The 24,800-nt window shown below is 38.5% G+C and overlaps 1 protein-coding gene across 20 annotated transcripts in view; it reads right to left on the reverse strand.

Annotated features, from left to right (window-relative positions):
- GULP1 (GULP PTB domain containing engulfment adaptor 1) overlaps positions 1-24,800 on the reverse strand; it is a 328,660-nt gene that overhangs the window by 197,296 nt on the left and 106,564 nt on the right. The gene's annotated exons all lie outside the window — the stretch shown is intronic.

Consider the following 24,800-nt stretch of genomic DNA (forward strand, 5'->3'; position numbering starts at 1 on the left):
AGTATACCCCCTCTCTCGCTCAGGCTGTATGACAACTCGGCCCAGCTGTCTCCTCCACTTATTAGCTAATGAGACTAACCAAGCGCATACTCTGTCCCTGATTAAGAAGGTGAAACAAAATTGTAGAAAGCACTAATCTATTTTTCTCATTTCACTTCAACTGCTATGGAGAAGCATTTGGGGAGCTTATCCTTCCATTTATTCTCATGCTATAACTAGAAGAGACATAACAGCTCGTTAAGATTTTTACATTTTTATTCCAACAGACAAAAAGGAAAAGTCCTTCCAGATGCAACAGCATAAATTATGCCTTCCCTTAATTCCATCATTTAAAATGGACCTCTAACACAAATTCAAATAGCAGAAAAAAAAAAATTATAGTACAGTATTTCTTCTTGCCAAAACAGCAAAAACAGTGCTTTTTGTTGAGGAGGAGGGGAAGCACAAGTACTAAAGCATATCTAACTCATTTGTTCAGCCTCCCTCCATAACTCTAATACAGACCACTGGTAAAGCCAGACCTATATTTTTCACTTTTTCAAATTATAGACTAAAGATGGCTCTCAAATACTTTATTTCTGCCTCTCTGTATCTGAGTCATCTGAATATTCTGAAACAATTCTAACTTAGCTAAAATTTTCTTTAGAAGCTTGTTTATCTATTTGTTCATCATATTCTTTTTCATTTTCTAACATGTTTAGAGATAAAGAAAAAAGGCATCTGAGTTTATGAGGCACCAGGGACAAACTTTGGGGCAATAATTCAAGTAAAAAAGCTTATCTGGAAGATACTAAGGCAGTATTGTATAGTCAGATCATCAACAGCATCTGGCAGAGAAGGCAACAATTGAAAAATCTGAATTAAAATATGGGCAGGATATATTTTAAGGCCATTTATGGATACGCTATAATTTTAGTGAAAAACCTGTGTATCTACCCAATGATGCTGCTGTTTGTTAAATCATCGCATGATATGTTCTTAAGATTGACTCAGGGTATATAAATGATACGATTCATGTTTATCTTTCCTGAAAAAGATAAAGCTGCATTATCAAGTACTTCCAGCTTTGAAAATAGATCTGTTCAACCTGGACAGGAAATTTCAAACATGGCATAGCTAAATGGTAACCATGAAATAATGTCGTGATTTCCAAAATGATTAACCAGGTCATTTTTTTTTTTCTCTCTCTTTTGTCTGTCTTGGGCAAGGAGAAGCAAAAAAGGAGACAAAACTATTTTTTAGCAGAATGGCTGTTTCCCTATATATTTTATGTGAATATTAATCTAATGGTATGAAATTAGAAATCAGCCAAGATAACATAAGTAATTTTGTTAAAAAAAATCGTATTCCAACATTACAGCAAGTAAATATTTTCCTTAAAACGGTTAATTCATGTTATCCCCACAGCTTTTATTTTCTCAGATTGACTGAAATCCACTTTAACTGTGGAAAATACTTTCAACCTAGAATATTTTATGTAATGTGACAGAATAAAGAAAAGCATAAAAATACCCACATCAAAAAACAAGAATGAACTTTTGCCTACTTCTTTCTTCTTGAAGGAAAATGACACATACTCTGAAGTGGATCTATTATTCCACTGTCTGATATGATTAGATTTGTTTATATAAAGAGCATCTTAAATATTCTTGCAAAAACTGAGATATGCTAATGAGCTGTCTTTTTAAACACATTTTATTTTAAAATATAAAATCAATTTCCATGTGAATGATTCCTAAAATTATTCTTAAAATTTTAGCACAAATTTATTACTCTCAATCTTATACTATGTTGTCACCATTTATTACAAATTATGAACTTTGAAGAGGTACAAAAATTAAATGAGGCCAATCATTTTTATTTATTTATTTTTACCAAATGTTCATTCTTTCAAATAGTGTTAGTTTAAGAAAACCATTATAAACATTGCAATATGACTAGAAGCCTCAAATGGTTGATGCAACATTTGTGTCTTTAAATATTCCATACACATCAAAACCACCCTAAACAAACAAGCCAGGCTAAAAGCTATTCTTATTTGTCATCAAATGAAATAAAGACTACCGTGAAACAGAGACCACCATTATCATGATCTTAAAACTTTTTCAAAATCATTTTACTACTTAATTTTCTTTTTATATCTAGCTTCAAGAATTTAGCAATAATACAAACTAATTTCCAAAATGCTGCAAAAAAAGTTTTCCTGAATGTTCATTTCTTATATCTATTATAGGTATCTAAATTCAAAATATGCAAAATGGGATTCTTGGTTCACAATTACCTTTTTCTTTCCTTCATCCTGAGACTTTAATTAAGTAAATACTACAATTCTCATTCTAATTGCTCAAGACAGAAACCATGCATTACTAATCCCTTTTATATCCCTTACCAGCTACATGCAGTTAAATCAAGAAAAAAATCCAATTATACTCAATACTGATCATTCCATTTTGTTACTTCTTCAAGTTTACTTCCTTACCAGGTCATCCGTACTCAACTATGATTTCTCTAACAAGTAATATAACCGTATCACCCTCTGGACAAAGTTCAAATGACTTAGCGTGCCTTAACATCTTTGTCCAACTGCCTTAGTGGTTGTCTTCTCAATGTTTTTTACCCTAATGTTCTAGGCCAAAAGTACAAGATGATTGTCATAAGTGACTTGGGACAATCATTTCCTGTGCATTCTAGTCTTCTCACTGAGGTAGTGACATTCATATAGCCCTAATATACTCCTATGCTCTAGGGAAAGTAAAGTTGGAAAATTAACTTGGTTCATTAAAAAAAATTCATGAAAAATAGATTCAAGAGATTAGATCTCATAGACAGAGTGACTGAAGAACTATGGGCAGAGGTTAATATCATTGTACAGGAGGCAGTGAACAAAACCATCCCCAAAAAAAGAAATGGAAAGAAGCAAAATGGTTGCCTGAAGAGGTAGCTGAGAAAAGAAGAGAAGCAAAAGAGAAAGGAGAAACGGAAAGATATACCCATCTGAATGCAGAGTTCCAAAGAACAGAAAGAAGAGATAAGAAAGCCTTCCTAAGTAAACAAGGCCAAGAAATATAGGAAAACAACAGAATAGGAAAAACTAGAGATCTCTTCAAGAAAATTAGATACCAAGGGAACATTTCATGCAAAGATGGGCACAAAAAAAGGACAGAAACTGTATGGACCTAACAGAAGCAGAAGATATTAAGAAGACATAGGAAGAATATATAGAAAAACTATACAAAAAAGATCTTCATGACCCAGATTAACCATGATGGTGTGATCACCCACCTAGAGCCTGATATCCTGGAGTGGGAAGCCAAGTGGGCCTTAGGAAGCATCACTACCAACAAAGCTAGTGAAGGAGACAGAATTCCAGCTGAGATATTTAAAATCATAAAAGATGAAGCTGTTAAAGTGCTGCAAATTTGCCAGCTAATTTGAAAAATTCAGCAGTGGCCACAGGATTGAAAAATGTGACTTTTCATTCCAATCCCAAAGAAGGGTAATGTCAAAGAATGTTCAAACACATAATTGCACTCATTTCCCCTGCTAGTAAGTGAAAGAGTGAAAGTTGCTCAGTCGTGTCTGACTGTTTGCAATCCCTTGGACTATACAGTCCATGGAATTCTCCAGGCCACAACACTGGAGTGGGTAGCTGTTCCCTTCTCCAGGGTATCTTCCCAACCCAGGGATCAAACCCAGGTCTCCTGCATTGCAGGTGGATTCTTTACTAACTGAGCCACCAAGCAAGCCCCATGCTAGTAAGGTTATGTTCAAAGTCCTTCAAACTAAGTGTCAGCAGTACTTGAACCGAACACTTCCAGATATACAAGTTGGATTTAGAAAAGGCAGAGGAACGAGAGAAAAAATTGCCAACATTCGTTGGATCATAGGGAAAGCAAGAGAGTTTCAGAAAAACATCTACTTCTGATTCACTGACCACACTAAACCCTTTGACTATGTTGATCACAATAAACTGTGCAAAATTCTTAAAAGGAAGGAAATACCAGACCACCTGACCTGTCTCCTGAGAAACCTACTGTATGCATGTCAAGAAGCAACAGTTAAAACTGAATGTGAAACAATGGACTGGTTCAAAATTGGAAAGGAGTACCTCAAGGCTGTATATTATCACCCTGCTTATTTGACTTATATGCCAAGTATATAAGCTATTTACTTACGTGTGTGTGTGTGTGTGTGTGTGTGTGTGTGTGTGTGTGTGTGTGTGTGTGACATTTCACAAGCTGGTGTCAAGATTGCCGGGAGAAATATCAATAACCTCAGATATGGAGATGACACTACCCATACGGCAGAAAGCGAAGATGAACTAAGAAATGCCTCTTGATGAAGGTGAAATAGGAGAATGAAAAAGCTGGTTTAAAACAACATTCAAAAATCGAAGGTCATGGCATTTAGTCCCATCACTTCATGGCAAATAGATGGGAAAACAATGGAAACAGTGACAGACTTTATTCTCTTGCGCTCTGAAATCACTGTGGATGATTACTGCAACCATAAAATTAAAAGACACTTGTTCCTTTGAAGAAAAAGTGTGACAAATCTAGCCAGAGTATTAAAAAGCAGAGACACTACTTTGCCAACAAAGGTCCAGAGGTCCTTTGACATTTTGACAAAGGTCAAAACTATGGTTTTTCCAGTAGTCATGTCATGTATGGACGTGAGAGTTTGACCATAAGGAAGGCGGAACACTGAAGAATTGATGCCTTTGTATCTTGATTCTGGAGAAGACTCTTGAGAGTCCCTTGGACAACAAGGAGATCAAACCAATTAATCCTAAAGGAAATCAACCATGAATACTCATTGGTAGGATTGATGCTGAATATCCAATACTTTGGCCACCTGATGAAAAGAGCTGACTCATTGGAAAAGACCCTGATGCTGGGAAAGATTTGAAGGCAAGAAGAGAAGGAGATGCCAGAAGACAAAATGGTTGGATGGCATCACCAGCTCAATGGACATTCAGTTTGAGCAAGCTCTGGGAGATGGTGAAGGATAGTGAAGCTTGCTGTGCTGCAGCCCATGGCGTCGCTAAGAGTCAGACATGACTGAGAGACTAAATAACAACACAAACAAATATTTGTTGAACACCTACTTAAAGTCCAATTGTATTAGTTGCTGTTGCTGTTGTAACACTCACTAGGTCAGGTCCAACTCTTCTGCAGTTCCGTGGACTATAGCCCTCCAGGCTCCTCTGTCCATGGGATTTCCCAGGCAACAAATACGAGATTGGGTTGCCATTTCCTTCTCCAGGGGATATTCCCAACCCAGGGATCAAACCCATGTCTCCTGTATCGAAGGCTGATTCTTTACCACTGAGCCACCAGGGAAGCCCTGCATTAATCATTAGGGAGAGAAAAATAAGTCTATACCCTCCTTTGAGTCTGTCAAAGCAAGACTATGTTAATGGCAAAATGAGGTATTGAAGAAACAAAGAGAAAGTTCAGGGGGAATTCTTCCTTAAAAAAAAGAGAATCTGAACCATCAGTTCAGAAGTTGTCTAATGAAGAAATTAGTTGCAGAGGGAACATCGTAAGCAAAGGTATGCAAACAAGAAAAAACATGCCACCTTTAAGGAATGCTAGTGATTAGCGATTTTGAAATAAAATACTTATGAAACTATTTATGAAAAAAATTCACAGTAAGATAAGACTATATCAAGAAGCTTCCCGAATGACATGCCAAAATTTGGGTTTTATCCTAAAGGTGATATGAATATTATAAAACAGGGAAGTGGTGCAAGGTAAAAAATGATGAGGATAGCAAACTATTTCTTAGATCTGTGTATATTTGCTAAATGGCAATGCAAAAATAGAAGTAGATTCAGGGCATTCATACTTGTAAGATATAAAAGGAGAATGATTCTTGGGATTTAATTCATGTAGGAAGAGAGCTAGACCAAGACACCACTGATCCTGCCCTTTCCTGTTCTCAGAGATGCCAATCTGGACCAAGAATTGATTGACATCATTCTTTATTGTTCCATGTGTACTTTAAGTTATCCACATTCAGTTCTCAGAATGATAAAGAAAAAGTGATATAAGATTAGATAGGACAAATTATCTCAGAATATCAATTTTAACTTACCAATTTGAAAACAAATTAAATCTAGTTCTTCCCTCTACATTTGACATGGAAATTTTAGCAGAACTTTGAAGCTGTCACCAGCATGAAATATTCCTAATTAGAAGTTGGAGAACAAATAGTAAGTTATTCACTCCTGCTGCAATCAGTGGAAAACACAAGCCACTTTCTATGAAACTTTTGGTTATTATACTTTTCGGTATAAATAGATTAAAGCAAAGTCTTTGTTCTTTTTAACGCTAACTCTTCACAAACTCTGAGCTCTCAAATATTTAGATACTCTTATTTAAAACACATGGGCTTCCCTGGTGGCTCAGAGGTTAAACTGTCTGCCTGCAATGCGGGAGACCAGGGTTCGATCCCTGGGTCAGGAAGATTGCCTGGAGAAGGAAATGGCAACCTGCTCCAGTATTCCTGCCTGGAGAATCCCATGGACAGAAGAGCCTGGTAGGCTACAGTCCACAGGGTCGCAAAGAGTCAGACATGACTGACAGACTTCACTTTCACTTAAAACACAGTATAAGCACTATGATGGATTCAAAGTAGTGATAACTGGCCACAGACTAAAAATTTACTTGCATTAATGAGTGATGTATGGCAAAGTGAAATTCATGCTGAGCGACTGAGCACACATACATTATAAAATGTAGAAATAAATAAATGAGATAAACCACAGATAGTGCCCAGCACATTAAAATAAAAAGGACCTGGTAATTCAAGATACTTATCATTACTTATTATCATGGGAATAGCAGACCACCTGACCTGCCTCTTGAGAAATCTGTATGCAGGTCAGGAAGCAACAGTTAGAACTGGACATGGAACAACAGACTGGTTCCAAATAGGAAAAGGAGTACGTCAAGGCTGTATATTGTCACCCTCCTTATTTAACTTATATGCAGACTACATCATGAGAAACGCTGGACTGGAAGAAACACAAGCTGGAATCAAGATTGCAGGGAGAAATATCAATAACCTCAGATATGCAGATGACACCACCCTTATGGCAGAAAGTGAAGAGGAACTAAAAAGCCTCTTATGAAAGTGAAAGTGGAGAGTGAAAAAGTTGGCTTAAAGCTCAACATTCAGAAAACGAAGATCATGGCATCTGGTCCCATCACTTCATGGGAAATAGATGGGGAAACAGTGGAAACAGTGGAAGACTTTATTTTTGGGGGCTCCAAAATCACTGCAGATGGTGATTGCAGCCATGAAATTAAAAGACGCTTACTCCTTGGAAGAAAAGTTATGACCAACCTAGATAGCATATTCAAAAGCGGAGACATTACTTTGCCGACTAAGGTCCGTCTAGTCAAGGCTATGGTTTTTCCTGTGGTCATGTATGGATGCGAGAGTTGGACTGTGAAGAAGGCTGAGCACCGAAGAATTGATGCTTTTGAACTGTGGTGTTGGAGAAGACTCTTGAGAGTCCCTTGGACTGCAAGGAGATCCAATCAATCCATTCTGAAGGAGATCAGCCCTGGGATTTCTTTGGAAGGAATGATGCTAAAGCTGAGACTCCAGTACTTTGGCCACCTCATGCGAAGAGTTGACTCATTGGAAAAGACTTTGATGCTGGGAGGGATTGGAGGCAGGAGGAGAAGGGGACGACAGAGGATGAGATGGCTGGATGTCATCACTGACTCGATGGACGTGAGTCTGAGTGAACTCTGGGAGTTGGTGATGGACAGGGAGGCCTGGCGTGCTGCGATTCATGGGGTCGCAAAGAGTCACACGTGACTGAGTGACTGAACTGATACTGATACTGATCATTACTTATGATGAATTGTTTAAAAGTTCTACATTTCATAATATAAGTAGAGGCATAACATATATCTTCATACATAAATATTTGTGCTCATCTTAAGTTATTCCTTTATAATGGCTTCTTGGAAGTTAAACTACTAGGTGAAAAAATATTTGATCTTTGGAGTATTTTTTAATATACCACCAAGTTGCTTTCCAGAAAGATATAACAAAACAGACTTCCATTAACAGCAAATGATAATGTTAATTTCAAACCACGCTTTCCAGCAAAAAGCGTGATCATCAAAAAATTGTCTTTTTCTGAAACATGTACTTCTTTAAGTACAGGTGAAATACAAATTTTATGTTTAATTTACCAAATACTTAATTTATAATTTTATTTTCCACTTGGAGTGCTTTTTATTTTTACTTTTTTGTCAATTTTAAATTTACTTATTTTTTAATTGAAGAATAATTGCTTTAAAGTATTGATGATTTCTGCCAAACATCAACATGAATTGTGCCCCCACTCTCTTGAACCTCCCTCTTGTCTGCTTCCCCATCCCACCTCTCTAGGTTGTTACAGAGCCCTGGTTTGAGTTCCCTGAATCATGAGGTTTTTTTGAGATGTTGATGCAACTAAGCCTCAGGATCTTTGAACTTTTTATTTTCTCTGCCTTCTTTTCTCCTCTCTCAGATAACTATATTCTATTCATCCACAGAATTAGGAAGGATTGTTTTTATTTTAAAGTTTCCCATAATGTCAGCTACATATTTTACAACCAAAATCATATAAGTCACTAATCCTTAAATTAAGACCTTAGCTATGAACTGACACAAAGGTTTTAAAGCAACTAAGTCATTATTAAAAATGTCGATCAGCTTTACTTATTTAATGTTACAATTTTATACATCTAGTATAGTTTATTGGAGAAGGCAATGGCAACCCACTCCAGCACTCTTGCCTGGCAAATCCCATGGATGGAGGAGCCTGGTGGGCTGCAGTCCATGGGGTCGCTAGGCATTGGACACGACTGAGCGACTTCACTTTCACTTTTCACTTTCATGCATTGGAGAAGGAAATGGCAACCCACTCCAGTGTTCTTGCCTGGAGAATCCCAGGGACGGGGGAGCCTGGTGGGCTGCCGTCTCTGAGGTCTCACAGAGTCGGACATGACTGAAGCGACTTAGCAGCAGCAGCAGCAGCAGCAGTAGAGTTTATAGATTTAATTAGGCTTAATTTTAAACTGGGCTTCCCTAGTGGCTTGGAGGGTAAAGCGTCTGCCTGCAATGCAGGAGACCTGGGTTGAATCCCTGAGTCAGGAAGATCCCCTGGAGAAGGAAATGGCAATCCACTCTGGTACTCTTGCCTGGAAAATCCCATGGATGGAGGAGCACACTAGGACTGTTTCTAAAACACTGCAAATATGAATTTTAGCACCATTTAGAAACAGAATCTCTCCCAGCTATTCTTCATTTTTGGGTATTTTCTCTCCTTCTTTCATTCCTTCTTCCCTCTCTCCTGCCTTCTTTCTTTATGTTCTTCTTTCCTTCCTTCCTTCATCTCAGAAGACGAAAATTATGAGTCACTATTCTTTACTATAGTATTTTAATACATTAAAAAAACATATTCAGGTAATTGAAGAAACAATTATAAAACACTTATGATAGAGGCCACTCTTAATTTTTAAAATACCTCATATTACTACCCAAAACTGTAACAGTGTATAAATATATTTCCATGTGTGTATGGAAATAGAACACCTATTCAATAAATGCTCTTACTAAGCATTTTTGTAAATAGTCCCACAATAGAGGCTATTCAAATGAAGGGAATCAAGAAACTGTGGTTGAGTCCTTAATGAAAAATTGGACCAGAAAGCATTCATTTACTTGGATTATGTAAAAAGTCATTAGTTTAATTTTTCCAGGCCTGTGGAGTTTACTTTTATTGATGCTAATATCCATGAAATGAATAATGCACTTAAAGACAAATTTCAGTGAGCTGTGATAGAGTGTTCCAATTTCCCACAGTTAAAGCAGAGGGTGGGGAGAAGGGTTTTACTAATCCTTACCTCTGTGGTAAATTGATTGCAATATTACCATCATTGGATATAATTAAATTAAATTATACAAACACTACTCAATAAAATCTGCAATACCTTCTACAGCGATAAAATTCAACACAAAAATAAATGTATAAATGTATGTACTGTTAACCAAATAATTATTTTGCAAGTGAGAAAGTCTCAGAAATGCTATGATCACAAGTATTTTGTAAGATGATTGGTTATGTACCCAGGCTTTTTTTCAGCAATGAAACATTTTCAGTATCAAGGTCTTTTATTCTTCATGTTGTTCTACCACCAAATATTAGTACACCATTTTAAACTCCTGCTTTTTATCTCAATGGGACTTATATATAATGGTACACATTTAATTTAATGTGGTACACTATAACGGTACACTCTTCATTTAATTAGTATATACATACATTGCGCTTTGCTGCTGTCATCACCACCTCTCACCAAAACAAAAACAAAGGCAAAACCAGGCACAGACTCATGATATTGCCCTGGGTGTCCCTTGCAGACCTACACTTCTTTGCTACTTACTGGTAGTTATGTTTGCCTGGGGTTATTATTCTAGGTCCAGGACTGGCCAATGAATGCACCATAAACCTAGTCATAATTATTCTTGTTCAGGAATGGAAAGTTGGACTAAGTGACAACAAAGAAAATCAAATCAACCCTTTTCTAAAACTATTTAGAAAGAAGCAATCTCTAGTCACTTGAGTTGACTACCTGGGGGACTGAAAGCCTGGTGACTTTGTCCTATTTAAGGTGACATTGCCTTAAAATGTATCCAACTAAATGGAAAACAAACTATGAGAGTGCCTAGATTCAGCCGTGTCTGAAATATCATTATAGAACTTTCAATTATGATAGCCTATGTGTGGTGCAGAGGTTAAAGCGTCTGCCTGCAATGTGGGAGACCTGGGTTCGATCCCTGGGTCGGGAAGATCCCCTGGAGAAGGAAACGGCAACCCTCTCCAGTATTCTTGCCTGGAGAATCCCATGGACGGAGGAGCCTGGTGGGCTACAGTCCATGGGTTGCAAAGAGTCAGATAGGACTGAGCGACTTCACTTTCACTTTCTTTCATATATACTTTGTTAAGCTTAATTGAGCTTTAATTGATTTTCTGTCAAGTACAACCAAATTATCACTCTCAAATATGTTATTCACTAATGTGTAAAAATATTTTATTAAATTTGCATGTTACCTTCCCAAAATTGAGCTAACAGTATAAAATAATTGATGTATTAAAAACAATAAAAATTTTCTACAAAATTGTTATTCAGCAACTCTCCTGGTGTTCTGAAGGAATCTGTTGTTGAAGCTGAAAAGGGACATACTGTGCCTTCAATAGGTTTTCAGAATTAGCAGGGCAAAACTTATATGCTATAAAATGTTTGGTTTTCTTACAACATAGTCTTTCATTAAATTTAGATTGGAGTATCACATTAATCACATTTTTACTTGAAGTATAACCTGATTGGTTTAAACAATTACAAATAAACAGATTCAGGATAGATATGAAGAATTTAATAAATCTGATGTGCAATAAGAAATGTGGAGCTTTACTAATTAAAAAATTATACAAGATGAATAACATCTCTTCCTGATGAATAAATGTTATGGCTTACATGAAAGCAAATAAAAAAAACTAATTGGCAGCTAAAGAGAATTATTCCAACCTGATTATACTCTAAAAAGGTCCTTTCTTTTTTCTTTGATGCTCTTCAGAAAGATACTAGCTAAGTAAATCTTTGGTGCCTCACTAAGTGGTCATAGAATTTCCTAAAGCAATTATCTGCTTTGACACCTGATACTTTCAGAGATTTTCACTGTCTGATGAGGATTTGATATCTACTAAGTGGTATCTGAATGACCTATTTTTTTTAAAAAAATTGAACTACTGGTGTTTATAGAACTGGAAAAATAAACTTTATTTTTTATAAAACACCTAAGGATATATAAGATACCTGGGTCACTGCGAAATGAAATTTCACAATTTCATTTTTAAGACTCGGTGTACAAAATATCATAAGGCACCAAAAACTTCTCCCAAATGTCAGCTGTGAAGAAATAAAAGTTTCAGTTACTAAAGTTCACTTCGCTTCACTATTTGTTAAGAAAAAAAGTTTTTTTTTAAAGAAAATCTTAGGGCCATTTTCCTTTTTGTTAAATGGGTTTAAATATATTAAACTATCTAAATATTCATGAGTTTGAGCAAACTCCCCAGAGTTACCTGATTCTTCTCTAGAATTTTATCTCCTCTTACCACATCTCTTTAGACCTTAGCCCCATCTCAAACAGAATTCAACAAACTATAATTACCAAAGAAAGAAGTAATGGATTATAAATATGCATTTAAATAAGTCCTTCCCCTGATCCCTGTAAAACAAATATATAAAACACAATAAACGAGCATTACATTTATTCAAACTATAAATATCTTTCTCTTCAGCCTTCTCTGTTACACATTTTCCTCACCAGAAGAGAGACATATCTACCTTGACAAAAAATCAAAAAAAAATCTCTATTTCAGTTATTCTTTGATTACTCACAGTTTCCTATCTTTGAGCAAAGGAGATTGCAATAATTTCACCTGAGCCTAATTTCCCAAGACACAAGGTCCCAAAACCCAATGATATGATTTAGCATAGATATATCTATGCAAGCATTTTCTTGGTTCACAGATTTACCAGAAGAGTAAAAGGTGTGGAAATTTCAACATAATTAGGTCAAATCTAATTTTACTTGACAATTACATATTCTGTAGGTAACTTAAGAATCTGCCTGCAATGCAGGAGACCCAGGTTTGAACCTTAGGTCAGGAAAAATCCCCTGGAAAAGGGAATAGCTACTCATTCCAATATTCTTGTCTGGAGAATTGTTTGGACAGAGGAGCCTGGTGGGGTCACATGTGGAGCATGGGGTCACAAAGAGTCAGACAGAACTGAACAACTAACACTTTCACTTTCACATTAGGTCAAAGTAACTTACAGAGCAGTTGCAACAAAAAGCCTGTAACACCTACTCTCCCTTTCTTCTGGAGTATTTTCAAAAAAGTTATGTATAAGAGCACTTTCAAAACTGTAAAGCTCTATACAAACAGGAGATCATGTTACTAAGCCAAAAAAAAGATGCATTCAGGAGCATTTATGATGTGCTGAAAAGGTAACATTTACAACCAAATTTCCCTTTTCTAACAAGTGATGTCAGAGTCCACACATGCATGGAAACTTGTGCAAAGACATGTAATTAGAATTCAACTCTGAGCCATAGAAAATAGAAAATCATGTAATAATAGCTATGTCAAAGTGATGCACTCAATATGCCAGCAAATTTGGAAAACTCAGCGGTGGCAACAGGACTGGAAAAGGTCAGTTTTCATTCCAATCCCAAAGAAAGACAATGCCAAAGAATGCTCAAACTACTGCACAATTGCACTCATCTCACACACTAATAAAGTAATGCTCAAAATTCTCCAAGCCAGGCTTCAACAATATGTGAACCATGAACTTCCAGATGTTCAAGCTGGTTTTAGAAAAGGCAGAGAAACCAGAGATCAAATTGCCAACATCCGCTGGATCAAGGAAAAAGCAAGAGAGTTCCAGAAAACATCTATTTCTGCTTTATTGACTACATGAAAGCCTTTGACTGTGTAGATCACAATAAACTATGGAAAATTCTGAAAAGGCAGGGATACCAGACCACCTGACCTGCCTCTTGAGAAACCTATATGCAGGTCAAGAAGCAACAGTTAGAACTGGACATGGAACAAAAGACTGGTTCCAAATAGGAAAAGAAGTATGGCAAGGCTGTATATTGTCATCTTGCTTATTTAACATATATGCAGAGTACATCATGAGAAATGCTGGGCTGGGGAATACAAGCTGGAATCAAGATTGCCGAGAGAAATATCAATAACCTCAGATATGCAGATGACACCACCCCTATGGCAGAAAGTGAAGAAGAACAAAAGAGCCTCTTGATGAAAGTGAAAGAGGAGAGTGAAAAAGTTGGTTTAAAGCTCAACATTCAGAAAACAAAGATCATGGCATCTGGTCCCATCACTTCATGGCAAATAGATGGGGAAACAATGGAAACAGTGGCTGAGTGTATTTTTCTGGGCTCCAAAGTCACTGCAGATGGTGACTGCAGCCATGAAATTAAAAGACGCTTACTCCTTGGAAGGAAAGTTATGACCAACCAGATAGTATATTCAAAAGCAGAGACATTGTTTTGCCAACAAAGGTCCTTCTAGTCAAACTATGATTTTTTCCTGGTGGCTCAAATGGTAAAGCATCTGCCTGCAATGCAGGAGACCCGGGTTCAATTCCTGGGTTGGGAAGATCCCCTGGAGAAGGAAATGGCAATCCATTCCAGCACTCTTGCCTGGAAAATCCCATGGATGGAGGAGCCTGATAGGCTACAGTCCATGGGGTCGCAAAGAGTTGGACACTACTGAGCAACTTCATTTTCATGATTTTTCCAGTGGTCATGTATGGATGTGAAAGTTGGACTATAAAGAAAGCTGGGTGCTGAAGAATTGATGCTTTTGAACTGTGGTGTTGGAGAAGACTCTTGAGAGTCCCTTGGACCGCAAGGAGATCTAACCAGTCCATGGTAAAGATCAGTCCTGGGTGCTCATTGGAAGGACTGTTGCTGAAGCTGAAACTCCAATACTTTGGCCACCTGATGCAAAGAGCTGACTCATTTAAAAAGACCCTGATGCTGGGAAAGATTGAGGGCAGGAGGAGTAGGGGACGACAGAGGATGAGATGGCTGGATGTCATCACTGACTCGATGGATGTGGGTTTGGATGGACTCCAGGAGCTGGTGATGGACAGGGAGGCCTGGCGTCCTGCAGTTCATGGGGTCGTGAAGAGTCGGACACAACTGAGTGACTGAATTGAACTGAACTGAATTTGCAAGCTGTGAGTATTTAAAAGAATTAAATGATTAAAGATCAGTTTTTTAATACTCCTAATCTATTATTTCGGGGAAAGTACTAGTATTAGCCATAGCAGGTCACTCCTCTAGAACACTTCGTTGTTGTTTAGATGCTCAATTGTATCTGACTCTTTGAGACCTCATGGACTACAACATGGCAGGCTTCCCTGTCCTTCAGCATTTCCTGGAGTTTGCTCAAACTCATGTCCATTGAATCAGTGATGCCATCCAGCCATCTCATCCTCTGTTGTCCTCTTCTCCTCCTGCCTTCAGTCTTTCCCAGCATCAGGGTCTTTTCCAATCAATTGGCTCTTCACATCAGGTGGCCAAAGTACTGGAGCATCTTATGACCAGGTAAAACTGGGCAAACCAGTCTTCATCTCTTTGATATGCATGAAGACGTCTAAGATCAAATCATATCGGTACGTTCTTTTAAGCAACGTAGACTTCACTGAAAATAGCTGACAAAGATGATATTACCACGACCACACTCTGTCAATGTTTTACTGAAACCACTCAACAACAAAAAGGGTGAAATAAAAGAAACAAAAGCATTCCCATTTCTATACTGAAGCAAAAGGGAAACAGTGACCTGTACCTGTTTAATAGATTTACCTCTCTCCAAAATATGACTGAAAAGTTTACGGTAATCAGACTGCTAAGTAGCTTTAGTCGTGTCCAATTCTTTGAGACCATATGAGCTGTAGCGCACCAGGCTCCTCGGTCCATGGGATTCTCCAGGCAAGAATACTGGAGTGGGGTGCCATTTACTTCTCCAGAGGATCTTCCTGACCCACAGATAGAAACTATATCTCCTGCGGCTCCTGCACCATCGGCAGATTCTTTATCATTGAGCTTACTGGGAAGCCCCCAGCAATCAGAATGTGATGCTATATAAAGATGTTCTTTCCTCATCTCCTCACCAGTTTTATTTATCCAATGAACATTTATTGAAAATCTACTCAGTGCTCGGAACTGGGGATATAGGTGAAGAAATAGGCTTTGAATCTAGCAGAGGAATCAGACATGTGGACATATTATAACTTGTTATTATAAAAGCTAAAATAGATGTCATCTTATTAGGAGCTTGGGTCTAACTTAATTCTCAATTTCTAAACAGTAATATATTTAGACTATGTTAGTCACTGATGAAAAGAAACATTTTAGGTTCTTCTAAACTTTCAAAATATTTTCAATGGTATAACAACATTTTATTTTCAAAACAACTCTGTCCCATATGTAGGACTGTGTTTCCTTCTTTGGCAAAAAGAAAATCAATACAGTCCATAATGAGAGATACATTAGAAGCATGAGAATCAAGACTGCAACTCAGGAATTTTGACTATTTTCTTTTCATGACTAGAGGATAACACGTCTAGTTTGCAAGCTAAAGCCCTGTGTAATAATTATCATTTTACTCCACACATTTTTGGTGAACTCTAAGTTTTTATTGATAATACTAGAAGAGAAAATCTCTTACCCATTGTCGCTAAAGCATGTTTTTTCTGAGAAAATTATTCTAAGCTATGAATTGCTCATTATCAAATAAAATGATGATGAAATTTATTTTTGTCTATTAGAACCTACCAAGAAAATTTTCTACAGAAGAAAACGGACACGGTGTGAAGTCTGAAAGCATGTATTAGGTGCATAAACACAATGAAAATTGCTCACTAATCAAGGACACCATACTTTTCAGCCCACTCACATCTTGCCAGCTGAATTATAAGTACAGCAATAATGGGCTTACTGTATGTCTGAATTAGATAAAAACTGCATCACTTTCTTTGTGCTTGGTATGTAGTAAATCCTCAATAGATATATGGGAAAGATTTGGGCAAGAAATGGCAAAAAAAAGAGTGCTAAAAGAAAAATCTTATCAATAAGTCATCAAGTTCCATTGTGCCCAAAATCAAACAAATTAGAAAACAGCAACAATAATAAAACCACACACACATACACACACACACACACACAATTAAATAGAAGCAACACATACATTTCAAGACAAACTTGTCTCACATTTAAAATACTCTGACTCTGCTTTTTGCCAGTGCTATCTGTATAGACTTTGAGTATCTGCTCAGGGACTTGCAGATAAGTAATTCATCCAAGATAGAGACAACATTCTGGGATGCAGTCTTTATCACCTTTTAAACCTGAAAGAGCACTACCTACTCATAGATGTTACCATTATTGAATAAGTTTAACTCCCTTTATAAGCTGTTTATATATTTCAAGCCCTACCTATGGGCTGAACTAACCCATAAAGCAGTAAATGAAAATTAAGCTGGAAAGAAAAATGTGTGAATTGATTGAAAGTGAAAGTGAAGTCGTGTCCGACTTTTTGCAACCCTGTGGACTGTATCCTGCCAGGCTCCTCCATCCATGGGATTCTCCAGGCAAGAATACTGGAGTGGGTTGTCATTTCCTTCTCCAGAGGATCTTCCTGACCCAGGGATCGAACCCAGGTCTCCCGTATTGCACCAGACACTTTAACCTCTGAGCCACCAGGGAAGAAGATATAAGTGTCGAGAAGAGCCTCTAAAACTTAGTGAGGAACAATTATTTCTCATTTATTATTGATCATTTCATCAAGGCCAAAATACATGGATGGTCAACTGTGAGCAACATACTGGGCTAGTATTTGGGGTTCCCAAACTCTGTATTCCTCGTGCCAAAGTATTGTCTCACTATATGCAAACTAGCCATCTGTTTCTCCCCAAATGCCTGCCATGCCTTTAAATCCCATCTATGAGGGTCCTGCAGTCATCCTCCTGCTAAAAGTGTAAGCAACCAGGAAGCATTTGGCATAACTCTGAGCCTTTGAGGAGATCAGAGTGAGCACATGAGCTAAGACTATGTCTGCTAAGGTGTAAATGCAGACCTGATGTAAAAGCTCCACGAAAAACAAAACAATAGGGGGTTACCTGGACCACATGCTCTACACTCGGCTCTCACAGGAAGAGCATCAGGCTATTTGGAGCAGAAAATAAGACACAGGGTGAAGATTCTTGATAGATGTTATGAGGCGATAGAACTCATGAAAAATAACGACTATGAGTGATCAGAAACTGAGTGAGAAGAAAGGAGAGAAATATACAAAGAGAGGGGGCTGGAGTGGCAAGAAAAGCAGACTTCATTGCGGCAGCAGAGAGTCAACTCTGTCACTAGGGGGCGGGGGGCGGAGAGGGAATCAGCTCAGAGCTGTACTGATTGCTTCACATTTCTGAATCTCAGTCCATTTCCCTGGCTCCCCTTAATAGCTGGATACATGACTGGGACTTCTGTCTTCTTCATTCCCAAATATAACCTTACTGAGGAAACCTGACTGAGCCTTTTCCTTGTATCAGTTCAGTTCAGTTGCTCAGTGGTGTCTGACTCTTTGTGACCCCATGAACCACAGCAGGCCAGGCCTTCCTGTCCATCACTAACTCCCAGAGTTCACCCAAACCCACCGGGAGCCAAACGGGAGATCCCACCCATGACAAGGTCATGCAGAAGAGGCTTGATGGGGAAGGCGGAATCAGGACTCGAGGGACTCCCTGGATCGATTCCACCCATGACAAGGTCATGCAGAGAGACCTGACGAAGGTGGATCAGGACTCGAGGGATCCCCTGGACCTGCTCGAGCATCTACCCCGAAACCAAAATTTGTCCGTCTTACTATATTATGCTTTTCGCCAAACTCTTCTGATATTAATGGGGGCTGTCCCCAACCACCTTTCTCTGAAGGAAATCAACTTAGAACTCTAGTTAATAAGTCTCCTGGGCATGATAAGAGTGTTTCAATTCAAACCCCTCTGATAGCTTTCTAGCTTGCCTGATAGGTTTATCCGGACCCTTACAACTACACATGTGATTGTTTACAGCCTCCCAACCATGAGAGGCATGGGAAGCTTAAAACATTCTAGGAATGTAGAGCCTTTTGAGGAGTTAAAAATTATTAGAATAGAACTGGTTAAGGGTTTCATTGTTGAGCCAATACTTGCCACCAAGTTTTCATATCTTTCGTTGTGTACCTGGGAGTGCATTAATTAATATAGTTGATATATAGACATATAAGTAAGTAGCCTTGATATTTACAACATTAAACCTTGAGTTAATAAATTCCTTGCTTGTTATAGCCCACTGCACCTTTGTCCTATAGGAGTGCAACTTTATCTAGTGCTTTCAGGGAGTGGTGCTAGACTTTAGAAGAATCACCTTTAGAGAAAATAAGTTTTCTTGTTAACTAATCTTTATCAGAAAAAAGGGTCACAAAATGTTAGCAGGCCTCCTGGCCAGAAGATGATGTAAATCATGTAAAACTTCTGCATATGGAAAGGTATGCAGAAAGAAAGCCTGGTCTCGATAAGGGTCAGGACTGCTGACCCTGCATGACTCTGCATCTTCCATTATTCTCTACATACAGCTCAAGGTATATAAGCTCCCCTGGAAAATAAAGTTGTGGCCCTCGCCCACTGAAGCTTGGTCTCCCCGTGTCTTTCTTTCTCTTTATTTTCAGGCTGATTCTCTGGAGCACAGGGGCCCTCTGAGTTCACTCTCCCGCCCGGGCTTCTAACACCCACGCGAGAGGGAGCCCAAGGTGGGGCACCTTCCGCTATCCAAAATGGCGCCTGTGGCCTACATGAACAGTGCAAGTCCCTTCTCTGGGGCTTTATTGGCTTTCTGTGCAAACCAACGAATATCAGCCTCTTTCTCTCCTCTATTCTATTAACTGCAAATTCTTTCCTTATCTCTCTCTATATCTACACATCTCTCTCGCTTCACCGTCCACACTTCGGATACCCTGGATCCTACCGGGGCTGGACCCCAGTACAAACACATATCCATTGAGTCAGTGATGCCATCCAGCCATCTCATCCTCTGTCATCCCCTTCTTCCTTGCATCAAAAACAAAAAACAAAAACGAATTCTTGTGTATGGGCCCCAGAGTCACTTAAGGAATGAATCTTAAAACTACAAATGAACAAAACTTCACCATATATAACACTGTAAAAATGATATTTTTACTGTATAAAATTAATACATTCTCAAAACAGTAATGACGAAGAAGCTGAAGTTGAACGGATCTATGAAGACCTACAAGACCTTTTAGAAGTTACACCCTGAAAAAATGTTCTTTTCATTATAATGAACTGGGATGCAAAAGTAAGAAGTCAAGAAACACCTGGAGTAACAGGCAAATTTGGCCTTGGAGTACAGAATGAAGCAGGGAAAAGGAGAATAGAGTTTGGCCAAAAGAAAGCACTGGTCATAGAAAACACCCTCTTCCAACAATACAAGAGAAGACTACACAAGGAAATAACCAGATGACCAACACCAAAATCAGACTGATTATATTCTTTGCAGCCAAAGATGGGGAAGCTGTATACAGTCAGCAAAAACAAGACCGGGAGCTGACTGTGGCTCAGATCATGAACTCTTTATTGCCAAATTAAGACTGAAATTGAAGAAAGTAGGGAAAACCGCTAGACCATTCAGGTATGACCTAAATCAAATCCCTTATGATTATACAGTGGAAGTGAGAAATAGAGTTAAGGGCCTAGATCTGATAGACAGAGTGTCTGATGAACTATAGATGGAGGTTTCTTACATTGTACTGGAGGCAGGGATCAAGACCATCCCTATGGAAAAGAAATGCAAAAAAGCAAAATGTCTGTCTGAGGAGGCCTTACAAATAGCTGAGAAAAGAAGAGAAGTGAAAAGCAAATGAGAAAAGGAAAGATATACCCATTTGAATGCAGAGTTCCAAAGAATAGCAAGGAGAAATAAGAAAGCCTTCCTCAGTAATCAGTGCAAATAAATAGAGGAAAATAATAGAATGGCAAAGACTACAGATCTCTTCAAGAGAATGAGAGATACCAAGGGAACGTTTCATGCAAAGATGGGGTCAATAAAGGACAGAAATGGTATGGACCTAACAGAAGCAGAAGATATTAAGATGTGGCAAGAATATACAGAAGAACTGTACAAAAAAGATCTTCACAATTTCAGATAATCATGATGGTGTGATCCTTCACCTAGAGCCAGACATCCTGGAATGTGAAGTCAACTGGGCCTTAGGAAGCATCACTATGAAGGAAGCTAGTGGACGTGATGGAATTCCCGTTCAGCTATTACAAATCCTAAAAGATGATGCTGTGAAAGTGCTGCACTCAATATGCCAGCAAATTTGGAAAACTCAACAGTGGCTACAGGACTGGAAAAGGTCAGTTTTCATTCCAATTCCAAAGAAAGGCAATGCCAAAGAATGCTCAAACTACCACACAATTGAACTCATCTCACACGCTAGTAAAGTAATACTCAAAATTCTCCAAGCCAGGCTTCAGCAATATGTGAACTGTGAACTTCCAGATGTTAAAGCTGGTTTTAGAAAAGGCAGAGAAACCAGAGATCAAATTGCCAACATACGCTGGATCATTGAAAAAGCAAGAGAGTTCCAGAAAAACATCTATTTCTGCTTTATTGACTATGCCAAAGCCTTTGGCTGTGTGGATCACAATAAACTGGAAAATTCTTCAACAGCTGGGAATACAGGCCATCTGATCTACCTCTTGAGAAATCTGTATGCAGGTCCGGAAGCTACAGTTAGACCTGGACATGGAACAACAGAGTGGTTCCAAATAGGAAAAGGAGTATGGCAAGGCTGTATATTGTCACTGCGCTTATTTAACATATATGCAGAGTACATCATGAGAAACGCTGGGCTGGATGAAGGACAAGCTGAAATCAAGACTGCCAGGAGAAATATCAATAACCTCAGATATGCAGATGACACCACCCTTATGGCAGAAAGTGAAGAAGAACTAAAGAGCCTCTTGATGAAAGTGAAAGAGGAGAGTGAAAAAGTTGGTTTAAAGCTCAACATTCAGAAAACGAAGATCATGGCATCTGGTCCCATCACTTCATGGCAAATAGATGGGGAAACAGTGAAAACAATGGCTGACTATTTTGGGGGCTCCAAAATCACTGCAGATGGTGATTGCAGCCATGAAATTAAAAGACGCTTACTCCTTGGAAGGAAAGTTATGGCCAACGTAGATAGCATATTAAAAAGCAGAGACATTACTTTGCCAACAAAGGTCCGTCCAGTCAAGGCTATAGTTTTTCCCATGGTCATGTATGGATGTGAGAGTTGGACTGTGAAGAAAGCTGAGCGCCAAAGAATTGATGCTTTTGAACTGTGGTGTTGGAGATTCTTGAGAGTCCCGTGGGCTGCAAGGAGATCCAACCAGTCCATCCCAAAGAAAATATGCCTCCTGGGTGTTCATTGGAAGGACTGATGTTGAAGCTGAAACTCTAATACTTGGGCCACCTGATGAGAAGAGCTGACTCACTGGAAAAGACCGTGACGCTGGTAAAGACTGAAGGCAGGAGGAGAAGGGGAGGACAGAGGATGAGATGGTTGAATCGCATCACCAACTCAATGGAGATGAGTTTGAGTAGACTCCTGGAATTGGTGGACAGGGAGGCCTGGCATGCTGTGGTCCATGGCGTCACAAAGAGTCAGACACAACTGAGCGACTGAACTGAAGTGAACTGATTGAAAAGGAAAGAGTCACACAAATTATCATAGCTCAAGTCATTGGAAATAGTGTACTCCAAAAAAGAAAATTTGCCTCCATTAGCTACAGCTAATTCAAAGCAAAAACAAACAAACAAATCTGTGTTATGATGTTTTATTCTTTTTTAGAATAATAAAGCAGGCAATTTAGGTATGTCTTCTGTGTTTCCTTTTTATGTGTAAAACATTTTTATTTAAATCAAGGCTAAATGAAATGTATTCATAGACTGTATCAATATAGCAAAAAATATAGTACATTATTTTCAATTTTAGGGATCTTCCAACACCAAGATAGTTCAGGCATTTTTCCTACATTATCTTTTTTTACATATTAGATTTTATTTTCCTATGTTATAAAAATTTGATGCAGAATCTTTACTGTACTTAAAAATCATATCTTGCACCTGGGAAGAAGGAAGGAATATGAGGAAAAGGGAAAGAGAGGGTCAAAGGGAGAAGAAGAGAGGGTAGTACACAGAAAGAATGTAAAGGAGAAATACAAGGATGCAATGAGGGGACGAGAACAGAGGCAGAAGACAAATGGTTACAGCATGCCTTGGAGCATCACCACATCCTTACTCCAGGCTTCATGTCAGGTTGCTGTACAACCACTCTGGAGCTGAAGTATGGAAGGGCAGAGAGCAAACAGGCTTTCCGTTTCTCAGTCATTGATGTTGGTCACTCATCTTACTGACTGAAGGTCATGCCCATTGCTCTGACTCACAATCCCCTGCCTCCTGAAGCTGCCCACTCTGGTGAGGATACAGACACCTACTTTCCTAGTCATGTATCTCTTCTCTAGGCTTCAATATATAACTGTTACAAACTTGGTACCTGGTCTGGGTTCCTAGGATAGTACTGTACTACTTTCACACCTCTAGAACTAAAACTTGACAAATAAATCTTATTTTATGACATGGGCTTACCTAGACTTCAAAATAAAAGCAAAACAACAAACACCTGTGAAAGCCCAGGGAACACATGTATGAAACACCATCTGATTCTCCACGGCTGTGCCAGACCCACAAGTGGATGCTCTCTCTCGCTTCATCCTGAACTCCTGTAGTTAATCCATTTTCTCAAAAGTGCCTGCAGGCAGTCTAAGGTAACCTCGGACACCATGGTACTCTCCACTCACTGGAACTCCACTGTCTACCCTATGTTTGAGGCAACTTCCCCAGCCCCTGGCCTTTCCTTTACCTTTCCCAGTCAGTTCACACAAACACTAAGAGAAAAATCTTAACTAAAATTAATTTATCTAAGCAATATTTATTGTGAGTTGGGGTTATGTCCAGACAGTAGTGATACAGTGATGAACATGACAAATAACCAGTCCTCAAATAATTTATGTTCTATTTATCTGTATATATAAACTAAAATCTAACTACATACAAAGGTAAAATCATTGTCTGTTTGTTACTACAATATATAAAAACCTGTGCGCTCTCTTCCTAGAAACAGACTGCTCCAAATTAGTTGGGTTTCATTCGAACATGCTGAAGTTCCATGAACCTGGTACTCTGAACATGCTTCTTGGGATATGAAATCTTCACTTTCCACTGTGAATTCTCTCACAGACATCTCTGTGCCAATAAACTACCCAGGTAATCCTGGGAATCTGAAAGTGTTTTCAGTGGGCACTTCTCCTCCATGTAACTTCCCCTCCATGTGAACCTCACATGCCAACAGGACTTTTTCTGGAATTTGCAAGCCTTGCATTGCAAAAGAGCTTTCAATTACTTGAACACCATCAGCAGGATGATCCAATAGGAGACAATAAAGATTTGTTGAACTATAGCAAATGATTCTTCTGAGTAACACACAGGGTGGAAGGCTAGTTTTAAATAAGACAGATGATAAAGTAACAGTAGCCTCCATTAAGCCTATTGCATATAGATTGAAGATTTTTAATATACCTTTTAAAAAACTGCAATATTAGATTTGGTATGTTTACTACAACACAGTCTATACCAGTCAATATTACACAAGCGTATGAAGTATACCTAGCAGGATCACTGCCACTAATAAGCTCCCAAAGGTGTCACAAACTGTACAGGTCTAAATAAACCCTAATCTTCGTGACTGCCAAAGCTGCTCTGCTTCCAAATTTTTCACCTAGGAAAATGTTGCCAGCTCGTCAAGTTACATCAAATTTCTTCTCTTTGCTCAACTCCCTATATCCTATCACCAGATCATGTCCATTTTATTTTCAAAAGAGCTCTAGACTCTATTGCATCTTCTCCATTGTGTCTGCACTTCCCTAGTAACACTGAACCTTGAAAACTAGACTAAATTTCCTTACCTGTATATTTCCCCCAGATCTTGCTCTATAGCTTGGAAATCCATATCTTGATTTCCGCCCATC

This window comes from Ovis aries, chromosome 2 (genome assembly GCF_016772045.2).
Source record: "Ovis aries strain OAR_USU_Benz2616 breed Rambouillet chromosome 2, ARS-UI_Ramb_v3.0, whole genome shotgun sequence".
NCBI classification, from domain to species: Eukaryota; Metazoa; Chordata; class Mammalia; order Artiodactyla; family Bovidae; genus Ovis; species Ovis aries.